This window comes from Leucopleurus acutus (assembly GCF_964270905.1).
Source record: "Leucopleurus acutus genome assembly, chromosome: 4".
NCBI lineage: Eukaryota > Metazoa > Chordata > Mammalia > Artiodactyla > Delphinidae > Leucopleurus > Leucopleurus acutus.
Genome location: NC_139146.1, coordinates 150781728 through 150792775, shown reverse-complemented (window position 1 = coordinate 150792775; position 11048 = coordinate 150781728). Strand labels below are relative to the sequence as shown.

The following is an 11048-nucleotide window of genomic DNA, read 5'->3' as shown; positions in this document are numbered from 1 at the left end:
GCTGCTCCACGGCATGTGGGATCTTCCCGGACCGGGACACAAACCCGTGTCCCCTGCATTGGCAGGCGGACTCTCAACCACTGCACCACCAGGGAAGCCCAAACATACTTAATTTAACTATTCATTTAATGTAATGGACAGGGCCATTTAATTTGGTATCGTATAAGCCAAAGCTTAATGATTCAATCATTTTTGTTTGAACTGGATATACTGTTGTCAACAATGAGTTCCAAAATCATTAAAAATACTTTGAACATATACAGATATAAGTATATTTATAACACACATACAGATATTCCTTTCACAATGGCCTCCCAAATTGTTTAACTCTCTCTCCTCAACAAAGAAACCAAAGCACAAAAATCTAATAGTTTTTCTCTGAATGAACGGAAATTGAATGCATATTCTGGCTTGGGATCTTGATCTGGGCAATGGTCTCAATATTGTCAACTAGAAGGAAGTGTCCCATCATAGTTTACCAGTCAAACATCTTTTTATTTATTTTCAAGAGAACAAATCCACATTTTTATTTATTTACTTTTCAGTAAGTTTAAATCCTTGAAGGGTACAGCATCACTTGGGTTCTGTGTCCAATGGCCTTAGCAGGAAGATTACTTTGGAATTTGTCATGAACCACACCACTTTTCCATGAGCATGAGTTATCTTTCCCCAGATTATTCTGGTTTTGTTAGGTTTTCCGCCAGGAGTTACTATGTTGTTCTTTTCTTTGTACACATAGCACGTCTCTTGTCTAGACAGAATTCAGTTTCGTCTCGAGCATATACACATTCAATTTTCAGAAGACTTGTGCACTCCCTCTTGTTCCGTAGACAGAGCTTATAGCCAGAAAAAATGGCCTTGGACCACAGCCTTCCAGACATATTTGTCATTTTAGAAGTCCTGCTGCCAGCAGGCCTCCACAGGCTCTAAGATGGCTAAAAGAGCTACCGCTGAAACATCTTAAAGTGATGCCTAATCATCAAAAAGTAAGTTCAATACACCAGCCTCAAATCAACCTTTTGTTTTGTCTCAATCCTTCATTGGACAAACCAGAAGTATCCAATATTTAAGTGCTTTGGACATAAAAGAGAAATTTCAAACTGAAAAAAAAAGACTGAAGGAGACAAGGATAATTCAAGGAAGAGAAAATTTAAAAAAAAATTAGTACCTCAGACTCACTTAATGACATTGCATACATAGAACAAGAACAGCACGTTTGTTCAGTGAAAAAGGAAAAATTTCTGAGATTAAAATGATGATTGCAGAAGTTAATATAAATCCAAAGCAAGACTGAAGATAAAAAAGAAATGCAGTGTACAAGTAGTCAAAATACTTATGCCTGAACATTTCTTGATTGATTAAATTCAAAAGATATATGACCTAGATGGGTGGGATGGGGGTGGTGGGAGGGAGGTCCAAGAGGGAGGGGATACATGTATACATATAGCTGATTCACTTCATTGTACAGCAGAAACTAACACAACATTGTAAAGCAATTTTATTCCAATTTAAAAAAAATGAAAAAAAGATATGAGAAATAAAATACACACATGAATGAAATAGTCTACCTTCCAATTCTAGAAATTCTAAAGAAAAAGGATAAAGAAAATGTAGATAAGGAAACTATAAAAGAGATAATATAAAAGCATTTGCTAGAATTGAAAGACCCAAGCCTTCATATTTAAAGGTCTACCCAGAACAGTAACTAAATAAACATACAAACAAGTAACCAAGAGAAGATATATGATTGTGGAATTTCAGAACATCAATAATGAAAAGATTTTAAATCCTTCCAAGGAAGAAATAAAAGAGTTTATTTACAAAAGAACAAAAACCAGACTAATGTAAGACTTCTCACCAACAACAATGAATGCTAAAAATCAGTGTCCTGAGGAAAGATTGTTTTACATTGTTATGGTTTTAAAATGATAAATTAATGTAAAAATAGAAAAAAACCTTTTTTCAACATGCTAAGATAAGCCTATTTTGCACAAACCATTCCTTAGTAAATTACTTCTGGTTATGAGGACGTTAACTAAGAAACGTTTGTAATCTAAGAAACAGTGCATCTAATCCAGATAAGCAATGAAGTTTACCCCTCCACACATATATCTATGCAGCAGTCCTGCAGAAACAAAGCCCTCCACGGTGGAGAAGGTAAACAGACGATTGTCCAAAACACAGGTAAAGAATAAATAAAATAGATAAAGTAATTGAGAATTTAGAAAAACTGGAATATATTCTGAAAATAACTGATGGAGTATGGAAAAGGAAAATCCACTTGAAGTAATACTAGAAGGATTCTTTGCGAGGAATAGGGCATTGAACCCAGAAGGAAACAAAATTTTAAAATTTCTAAATTTTAGACTCTAAAATTAATGAATGTGTACTAATGTTTACTGGTTTCTACTTTTATAATCAAATTACAGACTAGTGGTTTCTACTTTTTTCCCCGTAGATTTAAAAATAAAATTATGGTAAAGACCACGAAACATTAGATCTACCCTCATAACAAAATTTTAAATACACAGTATTGTTATGCATAAGTACATGGTTATACAGCAGATCTCTAGAACTTATGTATCTTACATACTGAAATATTATACCAGTTAAATGGCAACTCCCCATTTCCCCTCCATGCTGTTTCTGGCAACCATCGTCCTATTTTTGTTTCTATGGGCTTGACTGTTTGAGATAATTTATATGAGGAGAATCATGCAGTATTTGTCCTTCTGTGACTGGATTATTTCACTTAGCATAATGTCCTCCACTTGCATATATGTTGTCATCTATGGCAGGATTTATTTCTCTTTAAAGGCTGACTGATGTATGTATAAATCACATTTTCTTTATTCATTGATCTGTGGATAGATATTTAGACTGTTTCAATAGTTTTGAAATTATGAATAATGCTGCAATGAATATGGGAGTGCATATATCTCTTGAAGGTCCGGATTTTAATTATTTTGGATGTATACTTCTGTGGGATTGCTAGATCTTATGTTAATTCAGTTTTTAAATTTTTGAGGAACTGTCATACTGTTTTCCATAGTGGCTGCACCATTTTACATTCCCACCAACAGTGTACAAGGAACTAGTTTCTCCACATCCTTGACAACACTAATAAGTGTTGTCAAGATAACATCTTTTGGGTTTTGTTTTCTTTTTTTTGATAGTAGCCTTCCTAACAGGTGTGATGTATTATTGTGACTGATTTAATTTTCCCCTGTTGATTCTTCCTTGGAGAAATGTCTGTTCAAGACCTTTGCCAATTTTTAAAAATTTGGTTATTTTTTTGTTATTGAGTTATAGGAGTTCCTTATATATTTTGGATATGAATCCATTATCAGACAGATGATGTGCAAATACTTTCTCTTATTCTATAGATTATCTTTTCACTCTTTGATGGTTTCCTTTGCCGTGAAGAAACTTTTTAGTCTGATGCAGTCCCACTTGTCTTTTGTATTTTTGCTTTTTGGCCTATCCTTTTGATGTCATATCTAAGAAATTATTTCCAAGACCAATGTCATGAAGTTTTTCACTATGTTTTCTTCTAAAAGTTTTACAATTCCAGGCCTTATGTTTAAATATTTAATCCATTCTGAGTTTATTTGTGTGCATGCTGTAAGATAAGAGTCCAATTTCATTTTCTGCAAACAGATATCAATTTTTTCCCAGCATCATTTGTTAAAGAGACTGTCCTTTCTCCATTGCGTATTTTTGGCAACCTTGTCCAAGATCAGCTGACCATTTATCTTTGGCCCCTCCATTCTGTTCCATTGGGCTATATGTCTGTTTTTATGCCACTACCATACTATTTTGATTATAGCTGTGATATACTATATTTTGAAATCAAGAAGCATGATATTTCCAGTTTTGTTCTTCTTGCTCAAGATTGCTTTCACTACTCAGTGTCTTTCATGGTTTTATATGGATTTTAGAATAGTTATTATTATTTCTGTAAAGAGCGTCACCAGTGCTTTGAGAGGGATTGCATTGAATCTGTTGACCACCTTGTATAGTATAACACCTTAACAATATTAAATTTTCTAATCCATGAACACAGAATGTATTTCCATTTATTTGTGTCTTCTTCAATTTTTTCCATCATCGTTTTATTCATTTTTCTTGCTTAATTGATCTTAGACTTCTAGTACTATGTTGAATGGAAGCGGGAAAAGTGGGAATTCTTGCCTTATCCCTGGTCTAAGAAAAAATTTTTCACTTTTTCACTATTGATTATGCTAATAGCTGTGGTCTTTTCACATATAGTCTTTGTTGTGTTAAGACAAATTTCTTCCATTTGTAGAAAGTTTTTATCATGAAACTGTGTTGAGTTTTGTCAAAAAATTTTTCTGCATCTATGGAGTTGCTAATGTCCTTTATTTGATTAGTGTTGCTATATCACATTACTGACTTGCATAGGTTGAACCACTATTTCCTCTGAGGGATAAACTTCACTTGGTCTTGGTGTACAGTCCTTCTAATGTGCTGTTAAATTTTGTTTGCTAGTCTTTTATTGAGGATTTTTACATCTATGTTCATCAGGGATATTGGCCTGTAGTTTTGTTTTCTTGCAGTGTCTTTGTCTGGCCTTGATATCAGAGTGATAGTGGCTTCATAAATTGAGTTTGGGAGGGTTCTTTCTTTTTCAATTTTTTGGAGGCATTTGAGAAGAATTGGCATCAATTATTTTATAAGTATATGGTAGATTTTACCCTCTGAAGCCATCTGGTCCTGTATTTTTCTTTGTTGGGAGCTTTTGATTACTGATTAACACCTTTACACATTACTGATATGTTCAAATCTTTTATTTCTTCATGATTCAGTCCTGGTAGAAACAATTCTTATGTTTCTAGGAATTTTATTCATTTCTTCTAGGTTATCCAATTCATTGGTAGATAGTTGTTCTCAATGTTGTACTCACAATTTACCTCACTTATTTTGTATATGGTTCTCCATGAAGGATAGAGTTTAGGAAAGACTGGATTACAGTTTCTCTGAAATAGTAATGAATGCATGTTACTAATGGTTTTAGACTTCTGCTACAATTAAATTCATAATGCTAATGTATAAATTATTACGCTAAAATCTAGTAAAAATCTACCGCTTTGTGTCACATAATCATCACAGTTAGTGGCATAGTGGAGTTACTATTTGCAGAAGAGTAGATTGAAAAGAAAAAATATATTTAATGTTGTATTTTAAATTTTTACAAATTAGTTAGGTGACAAGAGTGAACCTGATTTTGAATAATGCTGGATATTCAGGGAGACAAAAGCCCAATAAAAGAAGACATAATGTAAAATTAGTTATTGAATTTGTTTGTTATAATCAATACTAGAATGTAAAAGAGATGCATAAGAGGTGTGACCAATATGGTATGACAGGAACACCCCAAGTTCACCTCTTCCCATGGGCACACCAAAATTACAACTATATACAGAGTAACTAGCTATGAAAACAACCTGAAGACTACCAGGTAAGATTTTCCACTATTAAATATATAAGGAAGGAACCACCACAAGATAGATAGGAGGAGTAAAGAGGAGGTATCTAACGAAACTCTGGGAGAGGTGACCCCAAAACAAGAAGATAATCACAATTTCAGAGGATCTCTCCAAGGAGTGAGGGGCCCAAGCTCCCATGTCAGAATCCCCATCACAGGGGGCTTGTAGCAAAAAACAAAAACAAAAACAAAAAATACAAAACAAAACAAAAACCCATCTAGACCCCAGAATGTCTGCCTTTGAAGGCAGTGGGGGCTTACATACGGGAGAGTCAGAGGGTTGTGGGAAGAAGAGACTTCACTTTTCAAGGGAGTGTGCAAAATCTCACATGCTCCAAATTCCAGTGCAGAGACAGGACAGTAATTTGAAAGGAGCCTGGGTCAGACCCGCTTGCCGATTTTGGAGAGCCTTCTGGAGAGGCAGGTGACAACTCAGACTGCTCCTAGGGATACGAATGATGATGGGACACACGTTGGGGAGCTCGTCTGCAACGAGGACGTCAGTGGTGGCAAGTGCCCTGTTAGAGTCCTCCCTCTATGCAGTTAGTGTATGGGACTTACCAGCCCATTAGCAGGCCAGCACCAACTCTGAACCCCTTCAGGCCCTAAGGCCAGAGGCCCCACCCACCAGCAAGCCAGCACCAGTCCTGCCCCTGTCCCAAGACCCATAGCCAGCTGCCTGTGGGCCCAATCCTGCCCGACAGTGGGACACCACCAGACTTGGCCCATACCCCCCAGCCAATGGAGCCCATGGAGGAGATGGCCCAAGACATCAGCAGACTGGTCACAGCCTTGGGATCCCTTGGGCCATGCAGCCACATGAGGCATGGCCTGGCAGCCCTCTGGACTGGGGGCCAGCACAACATACCAGCACACTCGCAATAATTGGCCCCATCACAACAGAAGGGTGCACACAGCCCACACAGAGGACACCTCCAGAGTATATACATCTGGTGAACAGAGGGGAGTGAGCTGTTGGGTCTCATAGGATATCTACCTCATAAGGCCACTTCTCAAAGTTCAGGAAATATAACTAATCTACCTAATACATAAAAAATAAACACAAAGAATTAGGCAAAATGAGGAGAGAGAAATTGGTTCCAAATGAAGAAACAAGACAAAACCTCAGAAAAAGAACTAAGTGAAGTGGAGATAAGCAATTTACTCAATAAAGAGTCCAAGGTAAGGATTATAAAGAGACTCAACAAACTTAGGAGAAGAATGAATGAACACAGGGAGAATTTTAACAAAGAGTTAGAAAATATAAAGAAGAACCAAATGGAGCTGAAGAAAATGATAACTAAAATTTAAATACACTAGAAGGAATCAATAGATTAGATGATACAGAGGAATAGATCAGCAAACTGGAAGGCACGGTGGGGGGAAATCATTGAAGTGGAGCAGAAAAAAGAAAAAAAAGAATTTGTAAAAAATGAGGATATTTTAAGCAACCTCTGGGACAACATTAGCATACTAACATTTGCACTATATAGGGGTCCCAGAAGGAGAAGAGAGAGAGAAAGTCACAAAGAACTTATTTGAAGAAATAATATCTGAAACCCTTCCTTACCTGAGAAAGAAAACAGACATACAGTCATAGAAATCACAGTGTGCCACAAAGAGGAACTTAAAGAGGTTCACACTGAGACATATGATAATTAAAATAGTGAAAACTAAAGTTAAAGACTCTTAAAAACAGTAAGAGAGGGCTTCCTTGGTGGCGCAGTGGTTGACAGTCTGCCTGCTGATGCCGGGGACATGGATTCGTGCCCTGGTCCGGGAAGATCCCACATGCCGCGGAGCGGCTGGGCCCGTGAGCCATGGCCGCTGAGCCTGCGCGTCCGGAGCCTGTTGCTCCACAGCGGTAGAGGCCACAGCAGTGAGAGACCCGCGGACCGCAAAAAAAAAACCAACAAAACATTGTAGAGAAGGAAAAATCTTTTCCCCTCTACACTTCTAGGTTCTTGGCTGATATACCCCTCTGTAATAAAAAGACAGATTAACAAGAGAGAAAAAAAAAACCCAGAAGTTTAATAACATGTACGCCTCCCGTATATGTGGGTGATACCCAGGAGAACTAAATAACTCCCTGAAATGGCCCAAGCTACCACCTTAAATATGACCTTCAGCTAAAGACAAAAGAGGATGCTGTGAGCGAGGAGTCCAGTTATAGCAGATGACCAAGGAAAGCACAGTAAACAAGGGAAAGGTTGTTATGCAGATTTAAGTCCTTGCCTTCTCCATTGATAAGAGTTTCTAGAGATTTAGTCATCCTCCTCTTCCTGGTACAGAGACGGAGACACCCTACAAATGGAGATTGCCCTTATAAATGTAAACACCCCTCACAAAAGGGCAACGTCTACTCAGTTTTCAGAGCATTTCCTCTGTCTGCTATTTGTTAAAAATAATCAGCTTAAAATAATCCTTTTGCCCAGGAGGCATATTTTGGGATGGCATTTTCTGCTTCCCTTCAACCATGAACACATTTCATATGTTTCAAATTAATATAAAGTAGATTAGGAAATTATTATAGAAAGAAGCAGCAATTAAGGGGCTACCACTTTGAAAGAGAAAGAAAGAAAGAAGAAAAGAAAGAAAAGAAAAGAAGAAAGAAAGAAAGAAAGAAAGAAAGAAAGAAAGAAAGAAAGAAAGAAAGAAAGAAAGATAAAGAAAGAAAGAAAGAGAAATGTAGGTAGGAAGGAAGGAAGGAATGGGAATTGAGGAGGCAGGAGAAGACTGAGCACTGTTCAAGACCTCTAGAAATAGTAAGTAACACTAGGTGTAGGTACATTATCATCTCTATTTTCCAAGTGAGAAACTGAGCTGATGAGGGCTGTGCAGCTTGCCCACAGAGTTATGACCTGGAAGGTACAGAGCTGAGGTGTGGGTTCAGGCAGCCTGGCTCCAGAGTTCACCCTCTTGGACCTTGTGTTAAAATGCCTTTTACGGGGGGAGGAGAGAGGAGGGACGCAGTTGTGCATTGATTTCTAACAAAAGGGTCTTGTGAAAATTCTACCTACATTTATACAAATGATAACAGGTTACTCCTATACTGTTTTTCACCAATAATCATTGTTCTGATGTGAGTTGTAAAAAGAAATATCAGTAGTTATCAAAATAATTCAAATTAGGCCTCACTGGTCTGTTTTTTTCCTTTTCTCCATAACATTTTATTTTAATGTCAAATCATAATTAGGCATTATGATTATGTGATTATGATTAGTGCCAAATCGTAATTACAATGTTTATAATTACCATAAAATGTTTATAATTACCATAAAAACTATGGTTTTAATTTTTTAAAGACTGGGCAACTAGGCAGATATTAACATCTTGATTTCCTTTCTCTAAAAAAGAATTACAGGGAGTTTTTGCCATTTTTATTCTGTAAGAAATCTTAAAAATTTTGTTCATTCATTCATTTATTTATTCAACCTATATTTACGGAAATTGGTGCAATCGGGGGGGTTGCCCCCAAAATGTCACTTTGGCATATTGATTATTCTGAAGTAAAGTTACTTGAGAAACAGCCAATGCAGGAAAGACGCTCTGACCCTCCTCTCTGCCCTCCTCAAAGCAATGCTAAATCTCCCATGTGAAGGGCACCCTCTCTGATCAGGAAGTAGAGACACATCTTTATTGCCAGAAACAGGGAATTCAGGAACCAGAGGTTATGTAAACAAGCTCTGCTTAGTTTCCCCACTAATTAGTACCCAAACCTAAGTCTCCTTGTCTTGTCAATTCTTCACAAATTTATCGCTTCTTTGTCTAAAAGGAATAAAAGCTGCCTGCTTTAGTCATTTCTTTGAGTCTCATATTTCTGTAAACTCCCATATGTGTGAAATTAAAATTTGATTATCTCCTATTCATCTACCTCATGTCAATTTAACTATTAAACCAGCCAGAAGAATTTAGAAGGGAAGAGGGAAGTTTTCCCTCCACTGCAAAACTCTACCGTGTGCCAGACATTTTGCCAAGTGATGAGCAAAAGCATGAAACCACACACCGGGATTCTTGCCCTTGTAGAGCTTACAATCGCATCTAGGAGTAAAGAGAGACTTAAAACCCCACAAGTGATACAGAGTAAAGGGACAAAGTAGGTGATTAGATAGTTAATCTCACTAGGGGATTGTTAGTAGAGAAAAAGTATGGGAAGACTCCTGTTAAGTTGATGATCACTCAAGAAGGCAGGTTTGCTTAACCACAAAGCCAAGCAGGCTTGCTTAGAAACAAAACCATGCAACAGAAACATGAGACACGCCTCAAAACGATATGATAATAGTGGCTTGAGACCCACATCCTGCCCAGTGAGCTCAGAAAGTTAACAATTCCTAGGACATGCTCTTCTGCACACAGTAAAAACAAAAATGTAAGGAAAAGGTGACATTACACCGAAATCCAAGATGATTAACCATCTTTAGTATATGTTAATGCCTTTTTGCTCATTTCCACTGCACCATGACAGTCCCACCTTGATCATGGAGGGACAAGGAAACTCCCCCACCTGACGTGGAGGAGAAGCTGATGATGGAAGCTTGATGTCTACCCAAGAATGAGGAAGAAGTGTCCCCTCCCCACTTTTCCTTGATTATAAAAAGTGTAGCCCACTAAGTTCTCAGGGTGAGGCACCTTCTCACTCCCCTGCCTGTAAGCCTCCTAGGTGTCCTATTTTAATAAATCAGTTTTTTTTTTTTTTTTTGTGGTACGCGGGCCTCTCACTGCTGGGGCCCCTCCCGTTGCAGAGCACAGGCTCCGGATGCGCAGGCTCAGCGGCCATGGCTCACGGGCCCAGCCGCTCTGCGGCATGTGGGATCTTCCCGGACCGGGGCACGAACCCGTGTCGGCAGGCAGACTCGCAACCACTGTGCCACCAGGGAAGTCCCTAATAAATCACTTTTTATCTATCACTGGCCTCTCACTGAATTCTTTCTTCACTGAGACATAAAGAACAGGAGTTCCTCAGAGCCCCCTGAGACATATTTTAACGGTTTCAGCTGGCGACCCAGATGAGACGTGGTAAATAAGAAGGTCAGGGGTCAGGTCCTAATAGGGCCATGGGACTCCACAAGCCAGGAGCTCTGGAGAGGACACTCAGTCAATGACTGCCCATTTTAGACAGGCTGATCAACCCCAAATGCTTTGGGGCTCTGATTGGGTACCTAGGTACAGACCAGAGGAACGATGGTATGGATGTCTAAAGACAGGGAACCAGAGGAATGGTGGCAATCAACGTGGGTTGCCATAGAAAGGTGGTGTGGATGTTTAGAGATGAGGAAGGGATCTTATTGCTGGTGCAGGAGACAAAGGAAATGTTACGTGAAAAGGAAGAAATTTAACTGTCTGGGTTGCTTCTGACAGGATTTAGCAATCTATACGCTCCTTCTTAATTCTGAGACTTTTCTCCTACATTCTGTGTCTATCCCTGTTTCAACTCAAGCCTGTAAACTTAACTATTAAGGTTTGTTAATTAATACAGAAATGTATTTTTTTCTTTTTACTTCAATTTTTTAAACATCTTTATTGGAGTATAATTGCTTTA

The 11048-nt window shown here is 38.2% G+C and overlaps 1 pseudogene across 1 annotated transcript; it reads right to left on the bottom strand.

Annotated features, from left to right (window-relative positions):
* Positions 1 to 550: 550 nt before the first annotated feature.
* LOC309961191 (large ribosomal subunit protein eL33-like) lies at positions 551 to 1173 on the bottom strand (annotated as a pseudogene). The gene has a single exon. The product of its transcript is annotated as a large ribosomal subunit protein eL33-like (transcript).
* Between the last annotated feature and the right edge of the window lie 9875 nt (positions 1174 to 11048).